We start from the raw sequence: 20,807 nt of genomic DNA on the forward strand, positions 1-20,807 counted from the left end.
CAAAAATGAAGCATCGTCTGTAGGATTGACTTTAGTGTCATGTTTGAACCCTGATTGGATGGAAGAAAGCAAATCATGTCACTCAATGTTTGCCATGCCAAAGAAAGTGCCATCCTGCCCATTTTGGTCCAGTTTCAACCTTAATTTTCCTTGAAATGATTCCTGCTTTTAAAAATCACCAAAGTCAGTACTGTAAGATATTTATGTAATGTTAAATCAAATAAATTCCCGATGACTCTGTTTCGGGGGTGGGTCATGATATTCTGATAGGAAATACGTTTATCGAAAAATGTGGCACTACATCTGTGAAGAGATCCCATCTAGCCAAGCATTTTTTAGGTCCATCTGAATATTTCTTGGTGTTTAACACTTTGATATTTTTTGGTGGCAAGGATTGAACTTGTGTGTCATTAGGGAGCATCAAATTCTACGAACAATTTTTCAACAGTCTCTAGCTTCCCCAAAGAATTGTATTGAAGTTTTTGAAAGCGGCTGGGTAATTAAGTGAATCCCTATCTGTTTTACAATATTTTGCCAATACTTAGCATCTAGCACAGATGTATTAAGTTTTCTTGACACAAATGGTAGTGTAAGAGAATCAGTGAGCTAGTATGCTTGATTGGGTGACAGGGAAGTTTTGTTTAGGTGTTAACTTGTTGCAAATCTTGTATGAAATCATTTATAAGCACCTAGGACTCTTCATCAGAGGTTTTTATTTTGTTGGTTAGCCACTTGGGTATCATGACAAGGATAATTGATGTAGTGTGTTCTACCCTTTATAGGTAGAAGTGGTCAGATCACACTGGATTTTTCTGACTTGAATCAACTATTGTTCTTCCTGTTCTTATTTGATATGTGGCTTGGGTCAAATGCAATGTCTTTGGGACGTATTTGAGTTTGTTGTTTGCTTATAATGTAGTGTGACTATAGTGTGACCATCTTCCTGAGCATTACAGTATTACATGCCCCTCAGTTTAGCCACTTGTAATGAGTGCAGATTGGCAAAAAGTTTCTCTTTTGTCCTGGATGGTCCAGGTTATGTGGGAATAAAAATCTTTGTGTACACATAGAGATTGAAGTAACCAATAAAGTTCATGTTCTTGAGAAAGATATCTGTTTTTGTGTGATATACATGGAGCCATGTTACTTGATATCGCTACGTTTCAAATGAAAGATCAATGCATACCTAGTCTGGCATGAAGACCATCTGCCTGTGAGCTGGATGGTCCGAGATGCTGTGTCTTTGGCAAAGGCGGTGAAGGGTGCATTTTGTGGAAGGTACTAAAGTTGATAAAGGGTCTGGAAACCAGACTAATGCATAACTGATAACTGGTCAGTGCATGCATGTGTTGTGTGTGTGTGTGTGTTTGTGTGATGGCCGTTTTATTATATGGTATCAGATCTGCCCGGGGGTATCTGTGACTGTATTATGTGTGCAGTGTATTTATGTATGCAGTATGTTGTGCTTTCTATTTGTGCAATCATGTGAGGTGATGACACAAAGACTAATTGCCTTTGGTTGGTTGGTTGGTTGTTTGGTTGTTTTTGCTTCTTTTTTTTTGGGGGGGGGGTGTTCTTGTTTTGCTTCCATTTGAAAAGAAATTGAGGTCTGTTACAACTAAAATTAAAAAAAAGATTGGAAGTCTGTGAACATGTACAGTATCATGCTCTTTTCCTTTTTAATCATCTTCATCTTCTTTTCTTCTTGTTCTATTCAATTCTTTGTGTGTGTATGTATGTGTGTGTGTGTGTGTGTCATTCTTGTACATCTATCAATTTCATTCACACTGTTGTATCAAAGCATCCTAACACAAGTTGCGCGTTCTGTGTAACTTCTCGGGATATGCCGTCCGTACTGTTGGCTATCGTGTGCCATGTAAATGTACCCTGTATTTTGTGATTGATCTGACTTGAACAAATATATCTGAATTGAATGGAACTGAAATTTTAAATTCTCCAGCCTAATGGATGATGCATTAGTTTCCAGGTAGTTCATCAATTCAGACACTCATTCGCAAAATAACTACACAACCACTTGAAGCACATTTTTGCGTGCACAGTAAAATGCCCGCTGGCAGTCAAGGATTTTTACCCCGAGAATGAAAATGATGTTCCCTGCCATTTAACATTTGTTTTTGTTTGTTTGTTTGTTTGTTTTAGTTGTCTGTTTTGAATTCGTTGCAATCAAGCAAACTGTCATTATTATATAGCGCCATCATCGACAAAGTTAGTCCAAGGATGTACCTTGGCGGTCAGATCAATACCACAGAACTCTACACACGGTGTAGAGTTCTGTGGTCAATACTGATCTCTGTACTCTATTGAGTGCAAAGTGTCGACATCGGTGGCCTGGAAGGAGCGGCTTGGTCGGTCCATTTAATTTGACTCGAAACGGTCTGAATGATATTTCGCAGCGATCCCGATTCGAGAAGAAAATAACGCTGATGAAGGGATGTAATGATTAGCGCCGTCAATTTCTGCCCGTGTGAAACAGCGGTCCGTTGCGTCGTGTCCATGCATCTGGCTCTGGTTTCGTTGAACAGCTAGTTTACTTATGTTTCAAATGATATGATGGGTGTTTTTTCTTTAAAGGGAACGTAAACCCAAAGAGCAATGTGGATTGAGTGAAAGCAGTAATATTACTAGAACACATCAGTGAAAGTTGGGCAATCGATGCAAAAGTTATGAACTTTTAAAGTTTTGGTGTTGGAACTGCTGGGTAAGGAGACTGTTGGAGGTTATGACGTATGAGTGGACAATATAAAAAAATATAAAGGGAATCCAATAAAAATTCATTTTCATGAAAATTACATATTCCATCAACTTGATACTGACACATGTTAGGGGTAGCACTTATTCGCCCTGCTTTCTAAGAGCGGCTAGTCAAGTACTCTTTCATTTTGCTAGAAAAGTGAATTTCTGTGGAATTCCTTTTATATTTTCGTTATAATTGTTGTCCACTCATACGTAATAACCTCTAGTAGTCTCTTCATCCAGCGGTTCCAACACCAAAACTTTAAAAATTCATAACTTTTGCATCGATTGTCCGATTTTCCTCAAACTTTCACTAATGTGTTCTACTAATGTTACTGCTTTTACTCGATCCACATTGCTCTTTGGGTTTGTGTTCCCTTTAAAACCTTAGTAACAAGTTTTAAAGCTATCCTTACATCCAAACTTCTAGTCGCACTTTAGACGTCTTAATTGTTGCCATGTCAGGCAAGCCTAGGGCAAGCTTTCTGGTTATAGGTTTATCACCTATTAAAACATTAAAGAAGACCTCCAAATGCTTTTTACATTTGAACTCTATGATTGGTTACACTGGGTGCAGAGTTACAAAATCAATAGTGATTAGGATAAGGATTAAGAATTTGCTCTCAAAATTCATAGCAAATTACAGTGAAAAAGGATGAGGATTAGTGATTGGGATAAGGATTAAGAATTTGTTCTCAAAATTCATAGCAAATTACAGTGAAAAAGGATGATGATTAATGATTGGGATAAGGATTAAGAATTTGTTCTCAAAATTCATAGCAAATTTCAGTGAAAAAGGATGATGATTAGTGATTGGGATAAGGATTAAGAATTTGTTCTCAAAATTCATAGCAAATTACAGTGAAAAAGGATGATGATTAATGATTGGGATAAGGATTAAGAATTTGTTCTCAAAATTCATAGCAAATTACAGTGAAAAAGGATGATGATTAGTGATTGGGATAAGGATTAAGAATTTGTTCTCAAAATTCATAGCAAATTACAGTGAAAAAGGATGATGATTAGTGATTGGGATAAGGATTAAGAATTTGTTCTCAAAATTCATAGCAAATTACAGTGAAAAAGGATGATGATTAGTGATTGGGATAAGGATTAAGAATTTGTTCTCAAAATTCATAGCAAATTACAGTGAAAAAGGATGATGATTAGTGATTGGGATAAGGATTAAGAATTTGTTCTCAAAATTCATAGCAAATTACAGTGAAAAAGGATGATGATATCGCAGCTTCACTTCAAGAATGCATGATTGTGTGCTCATAGAAGCACAACAAAAGGAATAGGGCATGCATAAATTCTGCGCAGGTGAATTTGTTGTGCAAAACAGTATGGACTTACACCAGGTGCTATATTTCTTTAATATATGTGGGCCTGCTATGTCATCATCCATGTTCAGTGTAGATGGTATGCTATGCTGTAACATGCCAGGAGACACTTATGATGATAGCCGTGTGCATCTCTATAAACAGAACCTGGTTCTTCTTGAAGAGAAGGTTATAATTTATTAAAATTATCAGTGATATTTGCCCCTTCTTAATGAATACTGATTACCAAAAAACAATGTCCAACCTTGCATCGCACTTTCCAGCGATATCTGTAGGACCTTGCGGTGTTACTGTTTTAGTACTTGTCATTATTTTACAGAAAAGGGTAGGGACCCATACTAGCATACCAACACGCCAAATTCCCAATCATTTTTCCTCCCCATCTACGCCCCCTTCCAGGAAAGGATGTGACAGGTCAATTACTGAATATAAGATTAGACCCGAGGATAACGACATGGTTCAAGGTTCATTTTTGATCTGTTGAAGAGGTTTACCACAGTAATGTACTAGTGGGACCCACGTTGAAGTTTTGCGATCACCATTGCGACAGTGAATCAAAATAGGACATTAATCTCATCGATTGCCGCTGAAGGTGCTAAAGGTACCACGCCCTTTGTGCCCGGCATCGTCGTGATTTAATAAGTATACAGTTGAAGATGCATAGGACGGAGTGAACCCGGTGGGGTGCTGTTCGTTATTCCGAAGGTTCGCTATTCCGAAGGTTCGTTATTCCGAAGGGTCGTTAATCCGAAACACGCAAATTCCCTATACCTATAGAGGTTCGTTAATCCGAAAATGAAAAAGGGTTCGTTAATCCGAAAATTTGTGGCGTTAATCCGAAGGTTCGTTATTCCGAAGATTGGTTAATCCCAAAATGAAATTCGGAACAATGAACCTTCGGAATAACGAATCTTAGGAATAAAGAGCCTTCGGAATAACGAACCTTCGGAATAACGAGCTGTAACCGGATCGGTGAGACTTGGATGCGCCAGTTTACTGTGGAACTCTTTAAACCCACGAACGCAGCGAGTGCACTGTTTCCAAAGTTGAACGAAAGCACCCAATTCTCATCGATCCATGAAATAGGCCTGTGCATCATTCGTTTTGTAGAGTGGGCCCGTAAAATAATTCATGAAATTCAACATTTTCCCTATCATAGGTTAAGTACACCCACAAAGCTTGAGCCATGATTTTACCGGACGCAATGACCAAGTTCATTGCCACTGAGGTAATATGACTTGTAACGTCAAAAATTGTTGTAGAATTAATGTCATTTTCATCGTGTTTAATCGAAAAAGATCATGGGAGCAGTAGGGACCTAGAGACTCAGTGGTACAGTGACCCTTTGTCAGTTTGCCGTAAGTCAGTATGGTCCTCTGGAAGCGTATGGGCTGTGTGATTACATAGTCTTCGTCCCAAGGTTGCTCGCTCATGCAATCTCAAGCACGGCGAATTACGTTTTAGTGCAGCTGCAGACGAGTTGTCTTTTTCTTTTAAGTGTTAAGTGTTATTGAATACTGACAAAGGGGTCTGGAAATGTGTAAAAGTTACAAAAACAAACAAATAAACAAACAAACAAACAAACACACCATCAATGCGGATGATTTCATACCACGCATCAGCAAATGTCAATATTATTTCTATTTAGATCAGGTATATAAAATGAGGTGGGGACACATTTTCGTAAGTTATGACAACGGGTCCTTCCTTCAATATAAACCAAAAAGCATAGCCGACATGCGTTTGTGATCAATCTTATATTTTCCCAGTATTTAAATATTATCGATGTATTGAATAGCTCTCTATTACGTCATCAAGGAAGACATCCTTTAAATTTGAATACTGCAGGCGTATTGATAACTTGGTGCGAGTGGAAAATGAGCTACATTTTGTATCTCTATTGGCCATGGGATGTGGCAGGTTTCAAATGGCATGTGATTCATCATATCACGCTTTCAGTCTGTCAGAGCAATTCAGATTTATATTGACCGTAATTGTGTATTGTTTAGTCTAATTTTTGATTGCATCTGTATGGATGTTGTATGTATACGCGGTTATAGCCAGCCTATTGCAGAATGAAAGAGAAGGACAAACTATTGAATTGTCCTGATCGAGCACATCGTGATAAATCAATGCGTTCAATCGTGACGAATTAGTAGTTTTCTCCTGCATCTGAAAGACTGCGATAAATATCAGGGCTAATTTTGTGTTTCATTTGTTGTTGGTTTTTTTTTTCGGGAAAGTATTTGAACTATTTTATCTAGGGTTGCGGATCATTAATGTTTTCAAATAGAAGGCCTTCTACACTAATCTTATGCTTTAGAGATAAGCAAACCCACGTAGACCGTAATAAAAATGAAGGCTTTATAATACGCCTAGGTGTATCATAAACTTCAGTGATTATTACATAAGTCTGTATTTTTCTGTAAACGTCATATATACCTTTAAATAGTGAGTCAGATGTGATATATCTTCTCAGTATACGGACACTTCTTATAAAGATGATACGATGTTTAACTGCGCTGGCTTTAGATATTTAATTGTCTTCTTTTTAACAGGGTTTTCCTCATGAAATTAATCACTTTGTAGGGATTTTTGTTTGGTTTATTCTGCTCATCCCTGCTGGTCTTAATTAGGATTGCAAACACAAGCCAGGCATCGCTCAGTCAATTTAAACAGTTACTTTTCTGAAACTTCGCCGAAAATAAAGCACCGCAGAGCGATGCCATGTCGCCATCAAAAGCCATGTATCGTAACTGTGCGATAAACATCTATATTTGGTTTGTATTATGGGCGCACACCATCAAAAAGCTCGCTTTGAGGAACTCTACCATCTCGTCGCGCTTAAGTGCAGCCGCCGAATGGCCGCTATATCAACAGCTTGTGGTGGTGTCATAGTTGGAATCTAAACCTTCACAGAGATAACATTGAGACACTCGGTACATAAAATCAGAATAGAGCGGAGCGCGTGTAGTTATATAGATAAAGATTTGTATTCTTTGCATGCAGGTGCTAGCAGTTTAACTATGATTGTGAACCCTTCCCATGAGCTGTACTGCAGCTTCCTTGAAAATTATTCCAAGACTTCGCTGGGAAAAAAAAAGAACAATATGAAATTAAAAGAACTTATGTTAAATTTACAGCTTCAAATTTCAAATAATGGTACGAAGCAACATCAGTTCCAGTTCAATACAATTTTCTGAAACAACTGATCTTTTTTATCCTTTTGTTACCACAAAATGTACCTTCTTTTGATGCTTTCAAAAAAGAACCTCACAACCTAACTTTTTAATTCAAATTGACAATATGTTATATCTTACACTCTGTTGTAACGTAATACATGTAATCTGTTTCCACAGTGCTTATGAGTATCTTTTTAGTTGGAATGAGCGCTTTATAAGAGTCTCTCTATTATCATATTATAAAAATGTGATACTTGAGAGTGGAATAATTGCAATTGAGAGGGATGATTTCAATTCAACTATATTTTATTTCAATCAAACAAAAAGTATCATTATATTTAGTATACATTTGTCATTTCATATTGTTGAACAATATTAGGAAAAAGTCATGAAAATGATACAGAATATTTCATTTGTTCAAGTTACTGAAATATGATAGGTCCCTATATAGACACATAGGCCTATACATTTGTATAATATAGGCCTACTTTTTTTTAAAAGAACATAACAACAGTTTATTGCTTCCAATTACACTTATCACAGTCTACATGACGGTCTACGTAAAATGTTTATCTTATGATGGGACATAGATATCGCCCGAGTAAAATGTAATATGTGAAACTTTTTGTACACACCCTCAAAATATTTACAAATTTCTATGCGTGAAGCGAGGAACGTTTTACTCAATGATGAGCTATGAAATCAAATTCCAGTGCAGAAATAAGTTTATTCTCCCATCAGTATACATATAGGCCTACATTGTAGAACTTAACTAACGGTTCATCTTCTATTGTGTGTTTGTGTTTGTGTGTGTGTGTGTGTTTTGTTCTGTTTTTATCTCTATAGATCTAAGACTGGCAAATACTGAAGATGAGTTATCTCGGCCTGAGATCGTGAATCAAAATTTGGCGTAAAGATTTGGTGTTGACACGACCCCGAAACGTGACGCCACAGTATAGGATGGGCACAAGCAAGCTGGTAAGTTCTGTCTCAAAGGGTCTGCTCTGTCGTCACTACCATACTACTCCGACACCATTGAAACACAGGCATGCAAAATCAAACAGTTATTTAATTCGATGATCCTTTTACAGCTGGAACTTTGATATCTTTCTGTGTGTCGACGTTGTAATAAAAGAAACAGCAAATTGCAACTTTTTGAATTGAAATGACACTCCATGTTCATGGTGAATAATCATCGTATCACATATATAGTAATTTTTTTTTCTTGCATGATCAGTGACTTAGTAAAATACTGCAACCCACATTCACCCTTTGAAGTGACCGCTTCTACGTATTACGTACAGCGCTACTGTTGCTTTGATGGAACGGATACAAGTTTATACTCATTTATTCAAATAAAAGCAGTTACAATTTTGTATGTACGTCAACCAATGTCAACGGCAGACTTTTTAGGCAATGTAACACCATACCTTCAGTTCATATTCGTATTTGGTAGAGGCCCATCATCACAATTTTTGAGAAAATAAACGACACTTTGAATTCCGTAAAGTTCTAATATCTCTATTAATGTCTCATTTTCAGTGAAACATCTGCAGTTCTATCTGATATTTCACTATGTTCGGAAAAATTTACTTGAACATGGGTGTCGAAGTGCTCTTTGTGTACAAAGGGGCATGGATAACCTAAGGCGTTCCACCTGTAGCAATGTTGAATATCTCAAGCTACGGTAATACTGGTATTAATGAATGATTGCAGCTATAACGTAGTGTTGAATGTGATAACAACAATGATAATGTCTATCAACAATAACTGCAATGCAATGATCATTGACATGGTGACGAGGTGAGATTGCTCATGATACAGAAAATGATATCTATAGCGATATTGACTTCAATATCTGGTGATACTTTGACATGACGAAAAACCATATTCTTGAAGATAAATCAATACTTCTAAAACGAGAACATATTAGACGGTTATCACCTCCGTTCTTGCAGCACGATAAATATCGATTGAAAACGGATGGGTATTTTTAAGAAACGAATCGTACACATTGATATAAATGTATATCACCGCTGCTGTGTACTAAAAATAGTTGTTTAGACGTTCCACGAAACAGGAAGACGACTTTACTGCGTATGTGTGCTGCGATTTCAATGCGTTTGTTGAAGAAAAGATAAAATCAACCTACAGTATGTATTTGGCAAGTCGTATATCCACTGAGTAAACAATGGCTCACATGATAAAACCACAATCGTTGTTGATACATACTTTAGGCATAAAACTGTTTCTGAAGTAGGCCTAGTTGGAGTGTATTGAGAAGAGATGTGAGCGAGTTCATGACATATTTCTTTCGATTTTTTTTTTCTATCCGGATATAGTGAGTGTCATACTCCAACTCATATACAAAATGTCATACTGGGATATCAAACATCAAAATATTCGTTCATTTTGCATTTACGTTCTATTCGTTTTCCTTGTGCTGTATGTACAGTTGGGTCGTATTACCTGTCGCCCTCATGGTGATTGCCAGACAGCCTAATGTATTTTTCTACTGGGGTTGATGACTTGAGTATTGCTATCTATTCAGGGTGAACTGTCAACTTTAGTTTGATAACTACTGAAAGCCAATACTATTCGAGTTGAGTGCGAGTTAGTTGATGTTTTGTATGCTTTATTTTATGAGGTTTTTTTTTTCTTTGAAGGTGGTGTGGCAAATCGGGCTATATGGTTGGAACATTTATTCGTTATACAATGTACCGCACATAAATTGTCAACATCTCATCCATCGTCAACAGAAGACACAACATAATATCTTAACACCCAGATAATTCTACGCCCAGTTGAGAGACACCAAGCACGCACGCACACACACACACACACACACACGCACACACACACACACACACACACACACACACGCCACAACAACAATGGATTAAAAAGATCTGAAGGTTTGGGCAGCATGCGTGACCCCCGTCAACAACCTTTAAAACTTGTAAAGATGAAATATAGGCAATTGGTGCTTCTAAATTATAAAAATATCTCTGGCTCAACTTTGCCCCGTTGTTATCTCAGCAGATAACATCAATAAAGCTGCACGAATTGCACAGAATGGTTTCATAGTGCACGAATAAGATAATCAACAACAGCACCCAAGTTGAATGTTATATAGCTACTGTTTGAGGTTGCAACACCTGCACATATATAGCCAGAATTAGCTGGCCTTGTGGTGCATCAACATAGCGTTTTGCAGATGCATGGATTCTTCTAACTCACCAATTGCTCACGCCAACAACTCTTATTTCCAAATTAATCCTACGGAACCTAATTCTACACATTTATCTCATACAGATCCTTTATTTCATCGTTTGAATACTTTGAAGCTTCATGACATCCACATTTTACTAACAGGTATATTCATGTACAAGTACGCAACAAATCAACTTCCCTCTTTATTTCATTATATTTCACTTAAATTCGAATATACACACCGTTCGACAGACTTTCACCTTGTGAACCCCAAAACTGTTTTAGCTCAGAAATCAATTAGACATTGCGGTCCCGATGTCTGGAACAATCTACCTGATCAATTAAAGCCGTGTACTTCACTTTTTTCCTTAAGGCTCATCTAGAAAAGTATCTGCTATCGAAATAAGTTTCCAGTTAGTTGTCTTTGATCAATGTATTTTTTTTCTCAAGTCTCAGTCAGCCCTGACCCATGCAAAATGTTTTTCGATTTTTTCAATTCCCTCCCGTTCTTTTCTTTGATAATGACTTTACAGCAGGGGCACCTATTTGAATATTGTATACCTTCAGTAAAGCACATACCTTACCCCCAAAATATGCATACTGTGAACATTCATTCTCTCTTGCACTGTCACTCGCACACACCTACACTTCTATTGTCTGTTATACCAGTAGTCAATGGTGCTGCGTGCTTTTTTTTTTCTTTAAAGCGCCAATTCACTGTTTTTCTTTTCCGTTGTTTTTTTTTTCTTCTTTCTTTAGCAAAATGTATTTCGTGTATCAAGATTAAGAGTTTTATGAGTACATTTATAATTGGTGTTGTATTATATTCGTATTACATATATAAAATTAGATAGGGCCTCATCCACGTCAAGCTCTGCTTATGATGACGGTCCCCTGTATTGATTTCTCCTTTGTTCATGGATACAGTATGCCTTAATATGTTATTTTGATTCATATGTCACTACAGACTGATGCTATTATGAAAATTATATTTTATTGATTTGTATGTTAAACCCTCCTTTTTTTGCATACTCTGTATCACTTTGTTTTCATTTGTTATTGTATTTGGAGAAAGAAATGCAGAAATAAACCAAACCAAACCAACCTCATCCTTATTCTTACATGCACACGGTGATGAATGATCGCGATATCTCAGAAAGCCCATGCAGTAGTAAAGGAAAATTATGATGATTTTGATAGGAGAAAGCTTGAAAAAACAGACAAGTAATTTGTGATGATGGTATAACATTTTGGGAGCTGTCAATCATTTTTTATTGTTTCAAAAGACACTACAGAAATTGTACCATGTCGAATGAGTGATATGTAACAAAATCAAATAAGATCACATTAAAAAGACTACCCCCATGATAAGGTATAACGACCTGGAACTTAACAATACTGGAAGTGTATAGATCCGTCTCGTGAAAATACGACTCATAAATACTAATTTTACACACGATATGAACGTTAGAATAAGGAATATCCCCTACCCACTTGTCAGGTATTGTTTTTCCACACACAGGTGCGAATTGGCCTTGATGTTTGGAAGACTTGTAACAGCGATTACCATCTTGTAGCAGCGACTACAACTAAAACTGGTACCAAACTGTGAAATAAACTGCTGTATTCTGAATATCGTGGGTTTTTTTTCCAAACCTTGTGTGAAGTGAAGTCAGTGAATCAAAACCATGTAAGAACATTTCCAAAACTAGGTATGAAACTTCGAAACAAAGATGACAAATAAAAGCATTTCCAAACTTACTTTTCAGCTACAGCTTACTTTTATTTGCATTTCAGACTCTCTTGGTGGAAAGAGTCCTCCTGAGGTTTGATGGTACACAATGACTCAATGTCAAGAATGTGTAATAAGGGCATAAGTTTAATATTTTCACTATTCCCAATACTTCCTGGCTCAATAGGATGTACGAGTGATCACAGATTGTATTACCTAGCATATGTTTGTTTTATCATGTGATATTGCAACAACAACAACTACAACTGCAAATAAAGGTGGTATATACATTGATGGTTGTATATGTCTTAGTGTGTTTTGTATATAGCCAGACATAACATAGCTTTTGGCAGAAGGGTTAAAAAAAGATAAAGGAAATTAAAAAAAAAAGACAGAAGAGAGAAGATTTTAACTATGTTAACCGCGTCTTTATCATCCGGATTTGTTTTTCTTTTTTTTAAATTTCGAAACAGTCAATCAAATTATAGAGTTTTTACAAATATTTCATTGTTTAAGTTGTTTGTCTAAGGAGACAGAAAACTAAACAAACTAAAAATAAAATCAATGAGCGGCATCGTATGTGGAAGCTGATGCGTATGAAGATTAGAGAGAGCTCCATTGTTAATTCTTGTGAAAACAGCGATGTCGGCAACAGGCTACTTTCAGCAACAATCTAAGCACATCTGACACGGAATTTTGAGCTTTGATCCTTGGTGCGTGTTTAGTTTTTCTCCTCTGTTGTCAAGATGTTTGAATTTTCATGCACCGAATGCAGTGAGGGATCCTAAAGCCATAAACGCATTTTATAGCTTTATTGAGCGAGTTTTATTACGACGAACTTATATTTCTAATCCACGCACCGACACAAATTTTAGGAAAAAGGAAAATCCTCTTTGTTCAAAATGTATACAATGTCAAACTCATCAATGCTCATTTACTTAAGCTTTTAATTACTTCATCTGTATTACAATGCGAAATATTACACTCTTGGTGTATACAATATCAGATTCAGATGCAGATTCATCTTTATTGATCTATGATAGGACATAGAAATATTGCTGTCATTGACATTTGTACAATCATGCAAACACATTGCACAACATAGTTACTTGCTTCCATGACAGTTACAATGAACGTTATGAACATAACATATAAATAAATCAGCTAAAAATGTCCCTATGATTAATGTGCCTCCGTTGTGTCACATAAGAGGTGACACTTTAACATGATATCGTTATTCAAATAATTCTTCCTTTTGAATGTATTTCCAATTGTCATGATTCTCGACTCAATGATGATAAAAACACTGAAAAGAAATCGTCTGATCGGTACCAAGAAGTGTATATAGAGTCGGGATGAACTTTTCCGCCCATGTCGTATCAAATCTTCCCTGCGTCATGGGAATCTTAACGCGCACTATATATATTCAAAACGATATCAACCAAGATGTTTTGTTGTTATTATTGTTTGTTTGTTGTTATTGTTGTTGTTGTTTTTAGAGGGAGCACAAAATTTAAAAAAATTTAAGAGAAGATCGATGAATGAAAGACTTTCAATTGTTGATTAGTGTACTCCGCGAGGGGCTCGCTGAAAATTCGATCTGCATGTACGCCAGTTCTCCGTCGGGCTGATTTTTGGGGACTCATCACTCTTTTCACGTGCTCCGACATTATTGTACACAGAGCACACTGGGTATTTTCCTCATTTCACTACAGAGCTCGACCGTAAAGACTGACTCCAGATATCCTATTCATGTCGGGGATTCTGAGAATTCTAAGACAAAAATTAAAAATCCTTTCATAAAGTACAACTTGCAATCAATACAGTGGTGTATAACAAGTTCATAGTCAGGTCATTAGCAAGTAATTTCGGTTGGAATAGAAACATTTCGCAGCAAACGATGATAGCTAAACTATCATGTCAAAGCAATCTAGCAACAGAAATTCAGTGAAAGAGGTACCGCAGTGGTAGAAGGACAAACAAATCAAAGATTTTTTTTAAGGTAAATGCACCACGAATTGGAGTGAATATGGAAGAGATTGTATGTCCATTGTTTATTCAATGTATAGTATGTATCATTCTTATTTTCCTATATAATGTTATGGATTATAATTGTTCAAGCAACATACATCTCATGTCTTAGATATTAATATGATGTACATTGATTCATAATGATTGTAAAATGTAAGAAAAGCAGTGGAAAACTACTATAACTATGTGCCAAACTCTCATTGCAATAATAACACCCAGTCCTCTGTCCCACAAGGAGAATAATATTCCATGTATGATTTCATTGTTGATGAAAACTGATAGAACTTCTTAGCATTGTGGATTTTTGCTGTAATGTTTTATTTTCAAAAAGTTTTGTTGAGAATGATCACAACTTTCATAACTTCTTCCACATATTCATCTAAAAGATTGTTTAAACAAAGTTGCTATTTGTAAGTAACACAACCAAATTTCTTCTGTGATGTCTAATCATTCCTGCACATAACAGCGATTTGATTGATATTTCGGCACCCTGCATAATAATTCCGGTGAACTCATATTGTGGGATATTGATATATGTATGCTTTATGTTACTTTGCAATGTACATTATATACCTGTGTTTTCTTCTGTTTATACGCTTTGCTATTCAATTTACATAATTATGTTATGCTCATCAATATTATTCAGGGCCCCAAGGAAGACCACTACTGATTGGTGAATGGACTACCCTGACAAAAGATTAGAAATAAATAAAAAAATGAATGATAGCAATCTAAATATGACAATAAGTCATTATCACTGCCATCATTACGCCTCTTAACGTTTATTGACGCTATGGTATGCATCGAGGTGTTTATCAACAACCATAATTATATATAATAATATTTCAAGACTGAGTTCAAAACGACGTGATCAGCAACTGAAATTTATTTTGTGAGTGGTTTTGTAACCATGGGTCCTTTTTAATAGAAGATGGAAACTGGTGAAGGCAGCCATTAACTGTCGGAGTGTCAACTAGCATTCACCTCAATCAGGGACGATTAATTATGCAAAACCGGTGATTAAAAGCGCCTGGAATGTTTATTCTGCTGGGTGTTTTCGGTAGAGGTACAAAGTTCGGACAAGCGGGATCCATTTGAAACTTAAAGGTAGTAGCACCCGTTAATATTTCTGAACCTTGAAGACATTCTTAACACCTTGCCGTCAGCGGCATTTCGCCACATTAATTTCGGCAGGCTGATGCCACCCGGACTTAAAAATCTCGAAAGAAAAAAGAAGAAGAAAGCGATTACGTCATAAAGTATCTTTCACATGTATCATCCCAACTTCAAAAGTTTTGTGCAATTACTGTAGAATATGCCGTGTTGCACTTTTTTCGTTTTTATCACATCAGGGTTTTTTTCCTCCTCAAGATAACGCGAGTTACACCCATAAACATGAGATAAGAACTGAAATATGCAGACATCCACTTGTATATCGTTATATCACAGAGATCAAATTGTATAAAGTTGCTGTAGATACGTATAGATTCTGATTGTATGGACGACTATAATTCAAGCACGAATCTCTTGATATACCCAGAGAAACCAAAACACCAGTCTAATTTGCCCAACAAGATATTCTTATTCTTCGCTGTTCTTCACTCTCCATTGCTATTTTGATGATTAGTGTGCATATCTAGACCAACGGACACTTTTTTTTTTTTTTGCTGTCATGTTGCGTTTATATACAATGATTATAAAACTTGAAAATCGTGTTTATATAACTTTGTCGTACAAAAACTCTCTGTGCAAGACGCTATGCCTGAAAATTGTGATTTCAGTTTGATATATTAAAGGTTTGATAAGTATAATTTTTTGTACACAAAATAACAATATATGGTCATATTATGTTTATCACATCGATTGTATAATATATATATCTTACACAATACGAGAGCTATCTAAAAGACAAACAGCAAGCGAAAAAAAAAAGAATCAAGAAGAATGGTGCGATTTTGTTTTCATTTGAGTGTGCTTGAATGTCTTACAATGTATACATTTAAAGGGACCGTATAGTTTTGGTTGAGACCTAATTCAGGTTTCTAACATTTTTTTGGTGAGATATGAGAAACCTCTTATGAAATATGAAAGAGCATTTAATTCTATGAGGAATTCAACGTTTTTTATTTGATGGAAATTGGTTTTGAAATGGCTGAGATATCCAAAAAGAGCGATTCTAATAAAGTGTGGGACCCACACTTTATTACAATCGTTTTGTTTACTTTGTTTTTGGATGTTTCAGTCATTCCAAACCCGATTTTCATCAAATAAACTTTGAATTCCTCTTAAAATGGTATGTTCTGTTGGTACACTGTATATAAGTGTTTTCTTGGTATCTCGCAAAAAGTTAAAAGCCCAATTCTCACCTCCACCAATATTGTACCATCCCTTTAAGTTGTGATATAGGAGAGTATGATTCATGACCAAGCTGACAAACCCTGCTGAATTGATTTAGAACTAATAAGTTATGATGCTGTGCTGAGTTACAAAGAAACAATCATATTATATCGTCTGCTCTGCGGTATACACAGTATCTCCTTGTCACGTATTCAGGCATTTATATCGAGCAGACTTTCTTTTAAATTGGTAGGCCTATAAGCGTTTTTGTATTTCTGCTAATTCTACAAGTGATATTTATTTTTGAAAGATTTTAAAATGTGAAAAAAAATGAAATGAATTCAAAAGTGGAATAGACAAAGTGTTGCTAAAGTATGTAATAAAACATTTCGAAGGTATATGTGAAATGAACATGTAACGAATAGCTATATGATAAACAATTTCAAACACAAAGGTCACAGCCAAAAAGTCTCAGGATAACCTTAACACTCGAAAAGGAGACAGACACATGGGACAAGCAATAACAGTGTCAAAATGAAAATTATCGGATACGTTTCAAGATGCTTTTGAAACTTGTTCAAGTTTCTCAACCGAATACACGCACCACCCCAGCCCCCCTCAAGCGGCGCTCCCGCATCCAACAAGCGTGTCTTTGGCGTAAAGAAGGCGAGACGGAGCAGGTTGATTTGGCGCGCACCGTCCTCATGGTAATCTCTCTCGTACGCCCCTGGGTCTCGGGCCACATTGTCAATCATTAACCCCTCGCAGATGGACTATATATGAAGAGTATAACTTGGGATCGTGCGTTTAGATGTTCGACTCATTGATTCGATATGTTGTTTGTTTAGGAGTTTAACATCGCCGGCCTGCGTTTCCTTCTTATAAACTTCTTAAACACCGAGAATAGTTTTTATTAGCACCATGCAGCAAAAACTAAAAAACAAAACAAAACATGAATTCGAATATTATGCCTGTGAATAAAACAATTGAAGTATAATTGAAAGTTGCGTACCACAAAGTTTGACACTTTCAGTTAAGCCTACTGTAATAGTAAAGATCATAAGTTAATGTATGAACGTAAGTAATGATAAGATCGTTATTCGTCCTGTGACCGTCCATCGAGATTTTTAAAGCAAATTTCGTTGTATTTTACACCTAACAACTGTGTGGAAGCACGAGTCTTAATGCAACGAAGCTATCTTTTATACGTTTTGTACTTTGGCAAGAACTGAGTTGTTTTTAGACCATGTATCTGCATAGAATATTTGTAATTCAGAGTGTTTGAACACTCAAGGATTAAAGGGCAAGTTTTAATAGTGTTTTATCGTCTTGGTGTGTTTTACTGTATAGTCTATATAGTAATTCGTAACGTCACAATTGTTTGCTCTTCTTGGCCCAGTGCATACTGAATCGTATTACATCCTTCATGGGATATCCATGTTGTCACAACGTATCATACATTCGAAACTTGGAAGGAAGGAATATACTGCTGATGAGGTGAGCGATATCAGCAGAAAACGCATATCTAAGATCTACTATGTTACAGACCTCGCCACTGCAATGAAAGGTATTCGGTGCAAGTTATTCATAACATTTGCAGGAATCATCATATATTTGATGAAATCAAATCAAAAATTTTGAAACTCGTTAACTGCCGTTAAAAAGTCATTCTTTAACAGTGTTTTGACTCGATTTCAAAAGTTGTGAAACTTTTCTGACTAAGCTATGTAGTGATAATAATCAATAATTGTGTGAGGAAAGCACTTCAGCATACAAAAGTTTGAGAATAAATGATTTCACTATCAAGAGTATGACTAATTGATTACCATAATGATAAACCGTTTATTGAATTGCTTGTCCTAATATTACTGTCTAATGGTACTAATATTACTGTCTAGTTATGGGGTATGCTGAATCCAATCACTCACAGACTTTCGCTTAAAAAAGAACAAGGAATAAGCATTTATCTTCAACCCTATTTTTCTTCATAGCTTTTACACAATATCAGAGGCACCTATATAGCATCATTATGTAGGACCATTTTTTTTCATAAATGAAATATTGTGCCTTTAATAGCACATCCATACTCAACGTGAGATGCTGAATAGGTGAGTGTTATGAGTGAATGATATCGAAACTCTTCAAAATGTAAACAGTGTAATTACTTTTCGCTGTTGAAATCACACAAGCAGACAGTTTCGAGACCTTCAAAAATGCTGTATGAAAGAAAACAGGTGAGGGAGGTACCAATGATGATGTCTAAAAGTGAAATATTGATAGCTCAGGTTTATAACGAGATGTGATAACTGTCAATCATGACAAAACTGATATTACTGCGAATCACTCATTATTTTCAATCATCGTATCCAACATCAATCTAAACTCCCATGGTTTCTGCAATGCATACCTTAACGAGCCATTCCGAGCCTCATACGATATAAATGTAAGCTGAAGTTTTGTGCATGTGGTAGTCTGGGTTAATTATAAAAACGGATATTGGCTATCTTTACAAAAAAAAAGAACGATACAAGGTAGTATCGTTCATTTTCATTCGCATCATGTAAGTTCTTAAATGATATTGAATTACTGCAACATTGTTATTCAAAAAACAAACAAACAGTCAAATTGTGTAGCATATGCAATCAGTCACCGAATTTGCCAGCAATCAAACTTTCACTCTTAACAGACGAAAAGAATTCGTTGGCCATTGATGTCCTTTTCTGACTGAAATACACCTGGAAAACGCTGGAGTTAACAAAACAGATAATTTCTCAAATTCAAGTTCAATTTATTTTAGCCTTCTCATATCAGTTTACACTGATAATACTATGAACACAAATTTTGTACTTTTTATTTTGTAAGCAAACAAAAGAATTTACTATCATAAAATAATACAAACACACATTATAGTTTTGATGATAACTGGTCAATATCGAAGTTACGGTTTAGGTCATATAGAGAAGTATGACGGGACACACACACACACCGACATAAAGCAAGCTTGTTTGCTTTTATTGATATACATGTGTACTTTATTTTCTGGTCGTTGTGACGCAACGATTTTTCTTTCATCATTATCATGAGCCGGAATTAATTAGAAATCTTATTCTTTCTATGAATTCGATCTTGTCAGTTTTGTCCAAGTTTCAGGATACGCAACTTATCCAAATTCATTCCCATTATATTACATCTGTCATCCTACGGTACAAATCACACATCAATTTCAATGACGAGCTAAGCGGATAAGCTTTCACAAAAATAAAGAAGAGTAAGGATATGACAAGCAGAAAAACAAAAAGCAATCACGGGATCAAGTAGAAGATGAAATAGAACGGGCTTGCCTGCCAACAAGTTAATTGGTAGAGAATTAATGAAAGAAGCACGGTTGCCATCGGCTGCATGTCGTGAGGGGCGGTGTCACTTTGAGGTCGATAAACAAACAAAACTCGCCAGGTGGACTCTATATAGTGCGCTCTTTGGGTTCCTTGACGTGTAGGATACATAATATATAGTCTAGGTGATTTCAATAAAAAAAAAAAGCTTTTCTTCTCTGGTACAACTCATCCTCTCCCTAACATAATGTGGAGGATATGTCAGTTTACAAAGATATCTGTGAAGCGAAAATTCAACAAACAACATTGTACTTAACATTCTGAAACACTGTCCTTTTTATACTCTATAAGCATGTCCATTTCAGGAATCAATCGGTATACTGAGATATAGAAGCTGCTTTTACTGTGCATCTAAGTTTCTTGGTAGCCTCGTTTGGAGCACCACTCCAGTAAGGTAATTAATATAAGTAATATGATTAGAATTAGGGTTTAGGATTAGGGTATGGGTTAGAGTAACTTTGATCTCGGTGTCTTAGGCTAACCCTAACGGTAATCCTAATAAAGCCACCTTAATTTAATCATAGAACTTGTATCAATTTCCTTTCTGGAGTTGTGCTCCAAACAAGGCTACCAAAAGTCTATGTGGCTCACACCCGGTAAGCACTATTTGGGCACCCGTCCCGCCTCATCGTGAATATTCATCACGCAGTAAGATACTGTACTAGTAGATGGCAGAACGCTGGATACGTGCAAAACGAAATGTAAAAATCTCGAAAATTGAATCAACTGGGAATGTTAAAACGTCTCGCCGGGAGATGGAAAAATGTTCAGTTTTGCCGAGAAATGTAAAAACGCTGCCGGGAAATGATAAAATTATGTATTT

The sequence above is a fragment of the Diadema antillarum genome, unplaced genomic scaffold (genome assembly GCF_040938485.1).
Source record: "Diadema antillarum isolate AM-2024a unplaced genomic scaffold, OU_Dant_1.0 scf00000008, whole genome shotgun sequence".
Taxonomy (NCBI): Eukaryota; Metazoa; Echinodermata; class Echinoidea; order Diadematoida; family Diadematidae; genus Diadema; species Diadema antillarum.